The sequence below is a fragment of the Copadichromis virginalis genome, linkage group LG3, assembly GCF_057382275.1.
Source record: "Copadichromis virginalis isolate Kocher_CV1m ecotype Utaka linkage group LG3, C_Virginalis_male_GT1.1, whole genome shotgun sequence".
NCBI classification, from domain to species: domain Eukaryota; kingdom Metazoa; phylum Chordata; class Actinopteri; order Cichliformes; family Cichlidae; genus Copadichromis; species Copadichromis virginalis.
This window is the reverse complement of record NC_140620.1, coordinates 56,704,551-56,717,319: the sequence shown is the minus strand read 5'-3', so window position 1 is coordinate 56,717,319 and position 12,769 is coordinate 56,704,551.

The window sequence follows — 12,769 nt, the reverse complement described above, 5'->3', positions numbered from 1 at the left end:
TCAGTGCACGGTTGCAGGGATCAGCTGACACAGATCGCTGGCACAGGCTGGTTAGTTATTTAATGGTTTCAGCCAAGTTTATCTAAAACTTCAGTGCACGGTTGCAGGGATCTGATGACAAAGATAGCTGGCACAGGCTGGTTAGTTATTTAATGGTTTCAGCTTAGTTTATCTAAAACTTCAGTGCACGGTTGCAGGGATCAGCTGACACAGATCGCTGGCACAGGCTGGTTAGTTATTTAATGGTTTAGGTTTGGTTTATTTAATCTAAAACTTCAGTGCACGGTTGCAGGGATCAGCTGACACAGATCGCTGGCACAGGCTGGTTAGTTATTTAATGGTTTAGGTTTGGTTTATTTGATCTAAAACTTCAGTCCACGTTCGCAGGGATCAGCTGACACAGATCGCTGGCACAGGCTGGTTAGTTATTTAATTGTTTCAGCTTAGTTTATCTAAAACTTCAGTGCACGGTTGCAGGGATCAGCTGACACAGATCGTTGGCACACGCTGGTTAGTTATTTAATGGTTTCGGTTTGGTTTATTTTATCTAAAGCTTCAGTGCACGGTTGCAGGGATCAGCTGACACAGATCGCTGACACAGGCTGGTTAGTTATTTAATGGTTTCAGCTTAGTTTATCTAAATCTTCAGTGCGCGGTTGCAGGGATCAGCTGACACAGATCGTTGGCACACGCTGGTTAGTTATTTAATGGTTTCGGTTTGGTTTATTTTATCTAAAGCTTCAGTGCACGGTTGCAGGGATCAGCTGACACAGATCGCTGACACAGGCTGGTTAGTTATTTAATGGTTTCAGCTTAGTTTATCTAAATCTTCAGTGCGCGGTTGCAGGGATCAGCTGACACAGATCCCTTGCACAGGCTGGTTAGTTATTTAATGGTTTCAACTTAGTTTATTTTATCTAAAACTTCAGTGCACGGTCGCAGGGATCCGCTGACACAGATCGCTGGCACAGGCTGGTTAGTTATTTAATGGTTTCAGCTTAGTTTATTTGATCTAAAACTTCAGTGCACGCTTGCAGGGATCAGTTGACACAGATCGCTGTCACAGGCTGGTTAGTTATTTAAATGGTTTCAGGTTAGTTTATTTGATCTAAGACTTCAGTGCATGGTCGCAAAGATCAGCTGACACAGATCGCTGGCACAGGCTGGTTAGTTATTTAATGGTTTCAGCTTAGTTTATTTTATCTAAAACTTCAGTGCACGGTCGCAGGGATCCGCTGACACAGATCCCTGGCACAGGCTGGTTAGTTATTTAATGGTTTCAACTTAGTTTATTTGATCTAAAACTTCAGTGCACGGTCGCAGGGATCCGCTGACACAGATCCCTGGCACAGGCTGGTTAGTTATTTAATGGTTTCAACTTAGTTTATTTGATCTAAAACTTCAGTGCACGGTCGCAGGGATCAGCTGACACAGATCTCTGGCACAGGCTGGTTAGTTATTTAATGGTTTCAACTTAGTTTATCTAAAACTTCAGTGCACGGTTGCAGGGATCAGCTGACACAGATCGTTGGCACAGGCTGGTTAGTTATTTAATGGTTTCAACTTAGTTTATCTAAAACTTCAGTGCACGGTTGCAGGGATCAGCTGACACAGATCGTTGGCACAGGCTGGTTAGTTATTTAATGGTTTTAACTTAGTTTATTTGATCTAAAACTTCAGTGCACGATTGCAGGGATCAGCTGAAACAGATCGCTGGTACAGGCTGGTTAGTTATTTAATGGTTTCAGCCAAGTTTATCTAAAACTTCAGTGCACGGTTGCAGGGATCAGCTGACACAGATCGTTGGCACAGGCTGGTTAGTTATTTAATGGTTTTAACTTAGTTTATTTGATCTAAAACTTCAGTGCACGATTGCAGGGATCAGCTGAAACAGATCGCTGGTACAGGCTGGTTAGTTATTTAATGGTTTCAGCCAAGTTTATCTAAAACTTCAGTGCACGGTCGCAGGGATCCGCTGACACAGATCGCTGGCACAGGCTGGTTAGTTATTTAATGGTTTCAGCTTAGTTTATTTGATCTAAAACTTCAGTGCACGCTTGCAGGGATCAGCTGACACAGATCGCTGTCACAGGCTGGTTAGTTATTTAAATGGTTTCAGGTTAGTTTATTTGATCTAAGACTTCAGTGCATGGTCGCAAAGATCAGCTGACACAGATCCCTGGCACAGGCTGGTTAGTTATTTAATGGTTTCAGCTTAGTTTATCTAAAACTTCAGTGCACGGTTGCAGGGATCAGCTGACACAGATCGTTGGCACAGGCTGGTTAGTTATTTAATGGTTTCAGCTTAGTTTATCTAAAACTTCAGTGCACGGTTGCAGGAATCAGCTGACACAGATCGCTGGCACAGGCTGGTTAGTTATTTAATGGTTTCGGTTTGGTTTATTTTATCTAAAACTTCAGTGCACGGTCGCAGGGATCAGCTGACACAGATCGCTGGCACAGGCTGGTTAGTTATTTAATGGTTTTAACTTAGTTTATTTGATCTAAAACTTCAGTGCACGATTGCAGGGATCAGCTGAAACAGATCGCTGGTACAGGCTGGTTAGTTATTGAATGGTTTCAGCTTAGTTTATTTGATCTAAAACTTCAGTGCACGGTTGCAGGGATCAGCTGACACAGATCGCTTGCACAGGCTGGTTAGTTATTTAATGGTTTCAGGTTAGTTCATTTGATCTAAGACTTCAGTGCATGGTCGCAAAGATCAGCTGACACAGATCCCTGGCACAGGCTGGTTATTTATTTAATTGTTTCAGCTTACTTTATTTTCTGTAAAACTTCAGTGCACATTTGCAGGGATCAGCTAACACAGATCCCTGACACACGCTGGTTAGTTATTTAATGATTTCAACTTAGTTTATTTTCTCTAAAACTTCAGTGCACGATTGCAGGGATCAGCTGAAACAGATCTCTGGCACAGCCTGGTTGGTTATTTAATGGTTTCAGCTTAGTTTATTTAATCTAAAACTTCAGTGCACGGTTGCAGGGATCAGCTGACACAGATCGCTTGCACAGGCTGGTTAGTTATTTAATGGTTTCAGGTTAGTTTATTTGATCTAAGACTTCAGTGCATGGTCGCAAAGATCAGCTGACACAGATCCCTGGCACAGGCTGGTTAGTTATTTAATTGTTTCAACTTAGTTTATTTTCTCTAAAACTTCAGTGCACGGTTGAAGGGATCAGCTGACACAGATCGCTGGCACAGGCTGGTTAGTTATTTAGTGGTTTCAGCTTAGTTTATTTGATCTAAAACTTCAGTGCACGGTTGCAGGGATCAGCTGACACAGATCGCTGGCACAGGCTGGTTGGTTATTTAATGGTTTCAGTTTAGTTTATTTGATCTAAGACTTCAGTGCACGTTCGCAAAGATCAGCTGAAACAGATCGCTGGCACAGGCTGGTTGGTTATTTAATGGTTTCAACTTAGTTTATTTGATCTAAAACTTCAGTGCACGGTTGCAGGGATCAGCTGACACAGATCGCTGGCACAGGCTGGTTGGTTATTTAATGGTTTCAGTTTAGTTTATTTTATCTTAAACTTCAGTGCACGGTCGCAGGGATCCGCTGACACAGATCGCTGGTTAGTTATTTAATGGTTTCAGCTTAGTTTATTTGATCTAAGACGTAAGTGCACGGTTGCAGGGATCAGCTGACAGAGATCGCTGGCACAGGCTGGTTGGTTATTTAATGGTTTCAGCTTAGTTTATTTTATCTAAAACTTCAGTGCACGGTCGCAGGGATCAGCTGACACAGATCGCTGGTTAGTTATTTAATGGTTTCAGCTTAGTTTATTTGATCTAAGACGTAAGTGCACGGTTGCAGGGATCAGCTGACACAGATCGCTGGCACAGGCTGGTTAGTTATTTAATGGTTTCAGCTTAGTTTATTTTCTGTAAAACTTCAGTGCACGGTCGCAGGGATCCGCTGACACAGATCGCTGGCACAGGCTGGTTAGTTATTTAATGGTTTCGGTTTGGTTTATTTTATCTAAAACTTCAGTGCACGGTTGCAGGGATCAGCTGACACAGATCGCTGGCACAGGCTGGTTAGTTATTTAATGGTTTCAGCTTAGTTTATCTAAAACTTCAGTGCACGGTTGCAGGGATCAGATGAAACAGATCGCTGGTACAGGCTGGTTAGTTATTTAATGGTTTCAGCTTAGTTTATTTGATCTAAGACTTCAGTGCACGTTCGCAAAGATCAGCTGAAACAGATCGCTGGCACAGGCTGGTTGGTTATTTAATGGTTTCAGCTTAGTTTATTTGATCTAAAACTTCAGTGCACGATTGCAGGGATCAGCTGAAACAGATCGCTGGTACAGGCTGGTTAGTTATTTAATGGTTTCAGCCAAGTTTATCTAAAACTTCAGTGCACGGTTGCAGGGATCAGCTGACACAGATCCCTTGCAAAGGCTGGTTAGTTATTTAATGGTTTCAGGTTAGTTTATTTGATCTAAGACTTCAGTGCACGTTCGCAAAGATCAGCTGAAACAGATCGCTGGCACAGATCCCTTGCACAGGCTGGTTAGTTATTTAATGGTTTCAACTTAGTTTATTTTATCTAAAACTTCAGTGCACGGTCGCAGGGATCCGCTGACACAGATCGCTGGCACAGGCTGGTTAGTTATTTAATGGTTTCAGCCAAGTTTATCTAAAACTTCAGTGCACGGTTGCAGGGATCAGCTGACACAGATCCCTTGCACAGGCTGGTTAGTTATTTAATGGTTTCAACTTAGTTTATTTTATCTAAAACTTCAGTGCACGGTCGCAGGGATCCGCTGACACAGATCGCTGGCACAGGCTGGTTAGTTATTTAATGGTTTCAGCTTAGTTTATTTGATCTAAGACTTCAGTCCACGTTCGCAGGGATCAGCTGACACAGATCCCTGGCACAGGCTGGTTAGTTATTTAATGGTTTCAACTTAGTTTATTTTATCTAAAAATTCAGTGCACGGTTGCAGGGATCAGTTGACACAGAGCGCTGGCACAGGCTGGTTAGTTATTTAATGGTTTCAGCTTAGTTTATTTGATCTAAGACTTCAGTGCACGTTCGCAAAGATCAGCTGAAACAGATCGCTGGCACAGGCTGGTTAGTTATTTAATGGTTTCAGCTTAGTTTATTTTATCTAAAACTTCAGTGCACGGTTGCAGGGATCAGCTGACACAGATCGCTGGCACAGGCTGGTTAGTTATTTAATGGTTTCAGCTTAGTTTATTTTATCTAAAACTTCAGTGCACGGTTGCAGGGATCAGCTGACACAGATCGCTGGTTAGTTATTTAATGGTTTCAGCTTAGTTTATTTTATCTAAAACTTCAGTGCACGGTTGCAGGGATCAGCTGACACAGATCGCTGGCACAGGCTGGTTAGTTATTTAATGGTTTCAGCTTAGTTTATTTGATCTAAAACTTCAGTGCACGGTTGCAGGATCAGCTGACACAGATCGCTGGCACAGGCTGGTTAGTTATTTAATGGTTTCAATTTAGTTTATTTGATCTAAAACTTCAGTGCACGGTTGCAGGGATCAGCTGACACAGATCGCTGGCACAGGCTGGTTAGTTATTTAATGGTTTCAGCCAAGTTTATCTAAAACTTCAGTGCACGGTTGCAGGGATCTGATGACAAAGATAGCTGGCACAGGCTGGTTAGTTATTTAATGGTTTCAGCTTAGTTTATCTAAAACTTCAGTGCACGGTTGCAGGGATCAGCTGACACAGATCCCTTGCAAAGGCTGGTTAGTTATTTAATGGTTTCAGGTTAGTTTATTTGATCTAAGACTTCAGTGCACGTTCGCAAAGATCAGCTGAAACAGATCGCTGGCACAGATCCCTTGCACAGGCTGGTTAGTTATTTAATGGTTTCAACTTAGTTTATTTTATCTAAAACTTCAGTGCACGGTCGCAGGGATCCGCTGACACAGATCGCTGGCACAGGCTGGTTAGTTATTTAATGGTTTCAGCCAAGTTTATCTAAAACTTCAGTGCACGGTTGCAGGGATCAGCTGACACAGATCCCTTGCACAGGCTGGTTAGTTATTTAATGGTTTCAACTTAGTTTATTTTATCTAAAACTTCAGTGCACGGTCGCAGGGATCCGCTGACACAGATCGCTGGCACAGGCTGGTTAGTTATTTAATGGTTTCAGCTTAGTTTATTTGATCTAAGACTTCAGTCCACGTTCGCAGGGATCAGCTGACACAGATCCCTGGCACAGGCTGGTTAGTTATTTAATGGTTTCAACTTAGTTTATTTTATCTAAAAATTCAGTGCACGGTTGCAGGGATCAGTTGACACAGAGCGCTGGCACAGGCTGGTTAGTTATTTAATGGTTTCAGCTTAGTTTATTTGATCTACGACTTCAGTGCACGTTCGCAAAGATCAGCTGAAACAGATCGCTGGCACAGGCTGGTTAGTTATTTAATGGTTTCAGCTTAGTTTATTTTATCTAAAACTTCAGTGCACGGTTGCAGGGATCAGCTGACACAGATCGCTGGCACAGGCTGGTTAGTTATTTAATGGTTTCAGCTTAGTTTATTTTATCTAAAACTTCAGTGCACGGTTGCAGGGATCAGCTGACACAGATCGCTGGTTAGTTATTTAATGGTTTCAGCTTAGTTTATTTTATCTAAAACTTCAGTGCACGGTTGCAGGGATCAGCTGACACAGATCGCTGGCACAGGCTGGTTAGTTATTTAATGGTTTCAGCTTAGTTTATTTGATCTAAAACTTCAGTGCACGGTTGCAGGATCAGCTGACACAGATCGCTGGCACAGGCTGGTTAGTTATTTAATGGTTTCAACTTAGTTTATTTGATCTAAAACTTCAGTGCACGGTTGCAGGGATCAGCTGACACAGATCGCTGGCACAGGCTGGTTAGTTATTTAATGGTTTCAGCCAAGTTTATCTAAAACTTCAGTGCACGGTTGCAGGGATCTGATGACAAAGATAGCTGGCACAGGCTGGTTAGTTATTTAATGGTTTCAGCTTAGTTTATCTAAAACTTCAGTGCACGGTTGCAGGGATCAGCTGACACAGATCGCTGGCACAGGCTGGTTAGTTATTTAATGGTTTAGGTTTGGTTTATTTAATCTAAAACTTCAGTGCACGGTTGCAGGGATCAGCTGACACAGATCGCTGCCACAGGCTGGTTAGTTATTTAATGGTTTAGGTTTGGTTTATTTGATCTAAAACTTCAGTCCACGTTCGCAGGGATCAGCTGACACAGATCGCTGGCACAGGCTGGTTAGTTATTTAATTGTTTCAGCTTAGTTTATCTAAAACTTCAGTGCACGGTTGCAGGGATCAGCTGACACAGATCGTTGGCACACGCTGGTTAGTTATTTAATGGTTTCGGTTTGGTTTATTTTATCTAAAGCTTCAGTGCACGGTTGCAGGGATCAGCTGACACAGATCGCTGACACAGGCTGGTTAGTTATTTAATGGTTTCAGCTTAGTTTATCTAAATCTTCAGTGCGCGGTTGCAGGGATCAGCTGACACAGATCGTTGGCACACGCTGGTTAGTTATTTAATGGTTTCGGTTTGGTTTATTTTATCTAAAGCTTCAGTGCACGGTTGCAGGGATCAGCTGACACAGATCGCTGACACAGGCTGGTTAGTTATTTAATGGTTTCAGCTTAGTTTATCTAAATCTTCAGTGCGCGGTTGCAGGGATCAGCTGACACAGATCCCTTGCACAGGCTGGTTAGTTATTTAATGGTTTCAACTTAGTTTATTTTATCTAAAACTTCAGTGCACGCTTGCAGGGATCAGTTGACACAGATCGCTGTCACAGGCTGGTTAGTTATTTAAATGGTTTCAGGTTAGTTTATTTGATCTAAGACTTCAGTGCATGGTCGCAAAGATCAGCTGACACAGATCGCTGGCACAGGCTGGTTAGTTATTTAATGGTTTCAGCTTAGTTTATTTTATCTAAAACTTCAGTGCACGGTCGCAGGGATCCGCTGACACAGATCCCTGGCACAGGCTGGTTAGTTATTTAATGGTTTCAACTTAGTTTATTTGATCTAAAACTTCAGTGCACGGTCGCAGGGATCCGCTGACACAGATCCCTGGCACAGGCTGGTTAGTTATTTAATGGTTTCAACTTAGTTTATTTGATCTAAAACTTCAGTGCACGGTTGCAGGGATCAGCTGACACAGATCTCTGGCACAGGCTGGTTAGTTATTTAATGGTTTCAACTTAGTTTATCTAAAACTTCAGTGCACGGTTGCAGGGATCAGCTGACACAGATCGTTGGCACAGGCTGGTTAGTTATTTAATGGTTTCAACTTAGTTTATCTAAAACTTCAGTGCACGGTTGCAGGGATCAGCTGACACAGATCGTTGGCACAGGCTGGTTAGTTATTTAATGGTTTTAACTTAGTTTATTTGATCTAAAACTTCAGTGCACGATTGCAGGGATCAGCTGAAACAGATCGCTGGTACAGGCTGGTTAGTTATTTAATGGTTTCAGCCAAGTTTATCTAAAACTTCAGTGCACGGTTGCAGGGATCCGCTGACACAGATCCCTTGCACAGGCTGGTTAGTTATTTAATGGTTTCAACTTAGTTTATTTTATCTAAAACTTCAGTGCACGGTCGCAGGGATCCGCTGACACAGATCGCTGGCACAGGCTGGTTAGTTATTTAATGGTTTCAGCTTAGTTTATTTGATCTAAAACTTCAGTGCACGCTTGCAGGGATCAGCTGACACAGATCGCTGTCACAGGCTGGTTAGTTATTTAAATGGTTTCAGGTTAGTTTATTTGATCTAAGACTTCAGTGCATGGTCGCAAAGATCAGCTGACACAGATCCCTGGCACAGGCTGGTTAGTTATTTAATGGTTTCAGCTTAGTTTATCTAAAACTTCAGTGCACGGTTGCAGGGATCAGCTGACACAGATCGTTGGCACAGGCTGGTTAGTTATTTAATGGTTTCAGCTTAGTTTATCTAAAACTTCAGTGCACGGTTGCAGGAATCAGCTGACACAGATCGCTGGCACAGGCTGGTTAGTTATTTAATGGTTTCGGTTTGGTTTATTTTATCTAAAACTTCAGTGCACGGTTGCAGGGATCAGCTGACACAGATCGCTGGCACAGGCTGGTTAGTTATTTAATGGTTTTAACTTAGTTTATTTGATCTAAAACTTCAGTGCACGATTGCAGGGATCAGCTGAAACAGATCGCTGGTACAGGCTGGTTAGTTATTGAATGGTTTCAGCTTAGTTTATTTGATCTAAAACTTCAGTGCACGGTTGCAGGGATCAGCTGACACAGATCGCTTGCACAGGCTGGTTAGTTATTTAATGGTTTCAGGTTAGTTCATTTGATCTAAGACTTCAGTGCATGGTCGCAAAGATCAGCTGACACAGATCCCTGGCACAGGCTGGTTATTTATTTAATTGTTTCAGCTTACTTTATTTTCTGTAAAACTTCAGTGCACATTTGCAGGGATCAGCTAACACAGATCCCTGACACACGCTGGTTAGTTATTTAATGATTTCAACTTAGTTTATTTTCTCTAAAACTTCAGTGCACGATTGCAGGGATCAGCTGAAACAGATCTCTGGCACAGCCTGGTTGGTTATTTAATGGTTTCAGCTTAGTTTATTTAATCTAAAACTTCAGTGCACGGTTGCAGGGATCAGCTGACAGAGATCGCTTGCACAGGCTGGTTAGTTATTTAATGGTTTCAGGTTAGTTTATTTGATCTAAGACTTCAGTGCATGGTCGCAAAGATCAGCTGACACAGATCCCTGGCACAGGCTGGTTAGTTATTTAATTGTTTCAACTTAGTTTATTTTCTCTAAAACTTCAGTGCACGGTTGAAGGGATCAGCTGACACAGATCGCTGGCACAGGCTGGTTAGTTATTTAGTGGTTTCAGCTTAGTTTATTTGATCTAAAACTTCAGTGCACGGTTGCAGGGATCAGCTGACACAGATCGCTGGCACAGGCTGGTTGGTTATTTAATGGTTTCAGTTTAGTTTATTTGATCTAAGACTTCAGTGCACGTTCGCAAAGATCAGCTGAAACAGATCGCTGGCACAGGCTGGTTGGTTATTTAATGGTTTCAACTTAGTTTATTTGATCTAAAACTTCAGTGCACGGTTGCAGGGATCAGCTGACACAGATCGCTGGCACAGGCTGGTTGGTTATTTAATGGTTTCAGTTTAGTTTATTTTATCTTAAACTTCAGTGCACGGTCGCAGGGATCCGCTGACACAGATCGCTGGTTAGTTATTTAATGGTTTCAGCTTAGTTTATTTGATCTAAGACGTAAGTGCACGGTTGCAGGGATCAGCTGACAGAGATCGCTGGCACAGGCTGGTTGGTTATTTAATGGTTTCAGCTTAGTTTATTTTATCTAAAACTTCAGTGCACGGTCGCAGGGATCAGCTGACACAGATCGCTGGTTAGTTATTTAATGGTTTCAGCTTAGTTTATTTGATCTAAGACGTAAGTGCACGGTTGCAGGGATCAGCTGACACAGATCGCTGGCACAGGCTGGTTAGTTATTTAATGGTTTCAGCTTAGTTTATTTTCTGTAAAACTTCAGTGCACGGTCGCAGGGATCCGCTGACACAGATCGCTGGCACAGGCTGGTTAGTTATTTAATGGTTTCGGTTTGGTTTATTTTATCTAAAACTTCAGTGCACGGTTGCAGGGATCAGCTGACACAGATCGCTGGCACAGGCTGGTTAGTTATTTAATGGTTTCAGCTTAGTTTATCTAAAACTTCAGTGCACGGTTGCAGGGATCAGATGAAACAGATCGCTGGTACAGGCTGGTTAGTTATTTAATGGTTTCAGCTTAGTTTATTTGATCTAAGACTTCAGTGCACGTTCGCAAAGATCAGCTGAAACAGATCGCTGGCACAGGCTGGTTAGTTATTTAATGGTTTCAGCTTAGTTTATTTGATCTAAAACTTCAGTGCACGATTGCAGGGATCAGCTGAAACAGATCGCTGGTACAGGCTGGTTAGTTATTTAATGGTTTCAGCCAAGTTTATCTAAAACTTCAGTGCACGGTTGCAGGGATCAGCTGACACAGATCCCTTGCAAAGGCTGGTTAGTTATTTAATGGTTTCAGGTTAGTTTATTTGATCTAAGACTTCAGTGCACGTTCGCAAAGATCAGCTGAAACAGATCGCTGGCACAGATCCCTTGCACAGGCTGGTTAGTTATTTAATGGTTTCAACTTAGTTTATTTTATCTAAAACTTCAGTGCACGGTCGCAGGGATCCGCTGACACAGATCGCTGGCACAGGCTGGTTAGTTATTTAATGGTTTCAGCCAAGTTTATCTAAAACTTCAGTGCACGGTTGCAGGGATCAGCTGACACAGATCCCTTGCACAGGCTGGTTAGTTATTTAATGGTTTCAACTTAGTTTATTTTATCTAAAACTTCAGTGCACGGTTGCAGGGATCAGCTGACACAGATCCCTTGCACAGGCTGGTTAGTTATTTAATGGTTTCAACTTAGTTTATTTGATCTAAGACTTCAGTCCACGTTCGCAGGGATCAGCTGACACAGATCCCTGGCACAGGCTGGTTAGTTATTTAATGGTTTCAACTTAGTTTATTTTATCTAAAAATTCAGTGCACGGTTGCAGGGATCAGTTGACACAGAGCGCTGGCACAGGCTGGTTAGTTATTTAATGGTTTCAGCTTAGTTTATTTGATCTAAGACTTCAGTGCACGGTTGCAGGGATCAGCTGACACAGATCGCTGGCACAGGCTGGTTAGTTATTTAATGGTTTCAGCTTAGTTTATTTTATCTAAAACTTCAGTGCACGGTTGCAGGGATCAGCTGACACAGATCGCTGGCACAGGCTGGTTAGTTATTTAATGGTTTCAGCTTAGTTTATTTTATCTAAAACTTCAGTGCACGGTTGCAGGGATCAGCTGACACAGATCGCTGGTTAGTTATTTAATGGTTTCAGCTTAGTTTATTTTATCTAAAACTTCAGTGCACGGTTGCAGGGATCAGCTGACACAGATCGCTGGCACAGGCTGGTTAGTTATTTAATGGTTTCAGCTTAGTTTATTTTATCTAAAACTTCAGTGCACGGTTGCAGGGATCAGCTGACACAGATCGCTGGCACAGGCTGGTTAGTTATTTTGTGGTTTCAGCTTAGTTTATTTTGATCTAAGACTTCAGTCCATGTTCGCAGGGATCAGCTGAAACAGATCGCTGGCACAGGCTGGTCAGTTATTTAATGGTTTCAACTTAGTTTTTTTGATCTAAAACTTCAGTGCACGGTCGCAGGGATCAGCTGAAACAGATCGCTGGCACAGGCTGGTTAGTTATTTAATGGTTTCAGCTTAGTTTATCTAAAACTTCAGTGCACGGTTGCAGGGATCAGCTGACACAGATCGCTGGCACAGGCTGGTTAGTTATTTAATGGTTTCAACTTAGTTTATTTGATCTAAAACTTCAGTGCACGGTTGCAGGGATCAGCTGACACAGATCGCTGGCACAGGCTGGTTAGTTATTTAATAGTTTCAACTTAGTTTATTTGATCTAAAACTTCAGTGCACGGTTGCAGGGATCAGCTGACACAGATCGCTGGTACAGGCTGGTTAGTTATTTAATGGTTTCAGCCAAGTTTATCTAAAACTTCAGTGCACGGTTGCAGGGATCAGATGACAAAGATAGCTGGCACAGGCTGGTTAGTTATTTAATGGTTTCAGCTTAGTTTATCTAAAACTTCAGTGCACGGTTGCAGGGATCAGCTGACACAGATCGCTGGC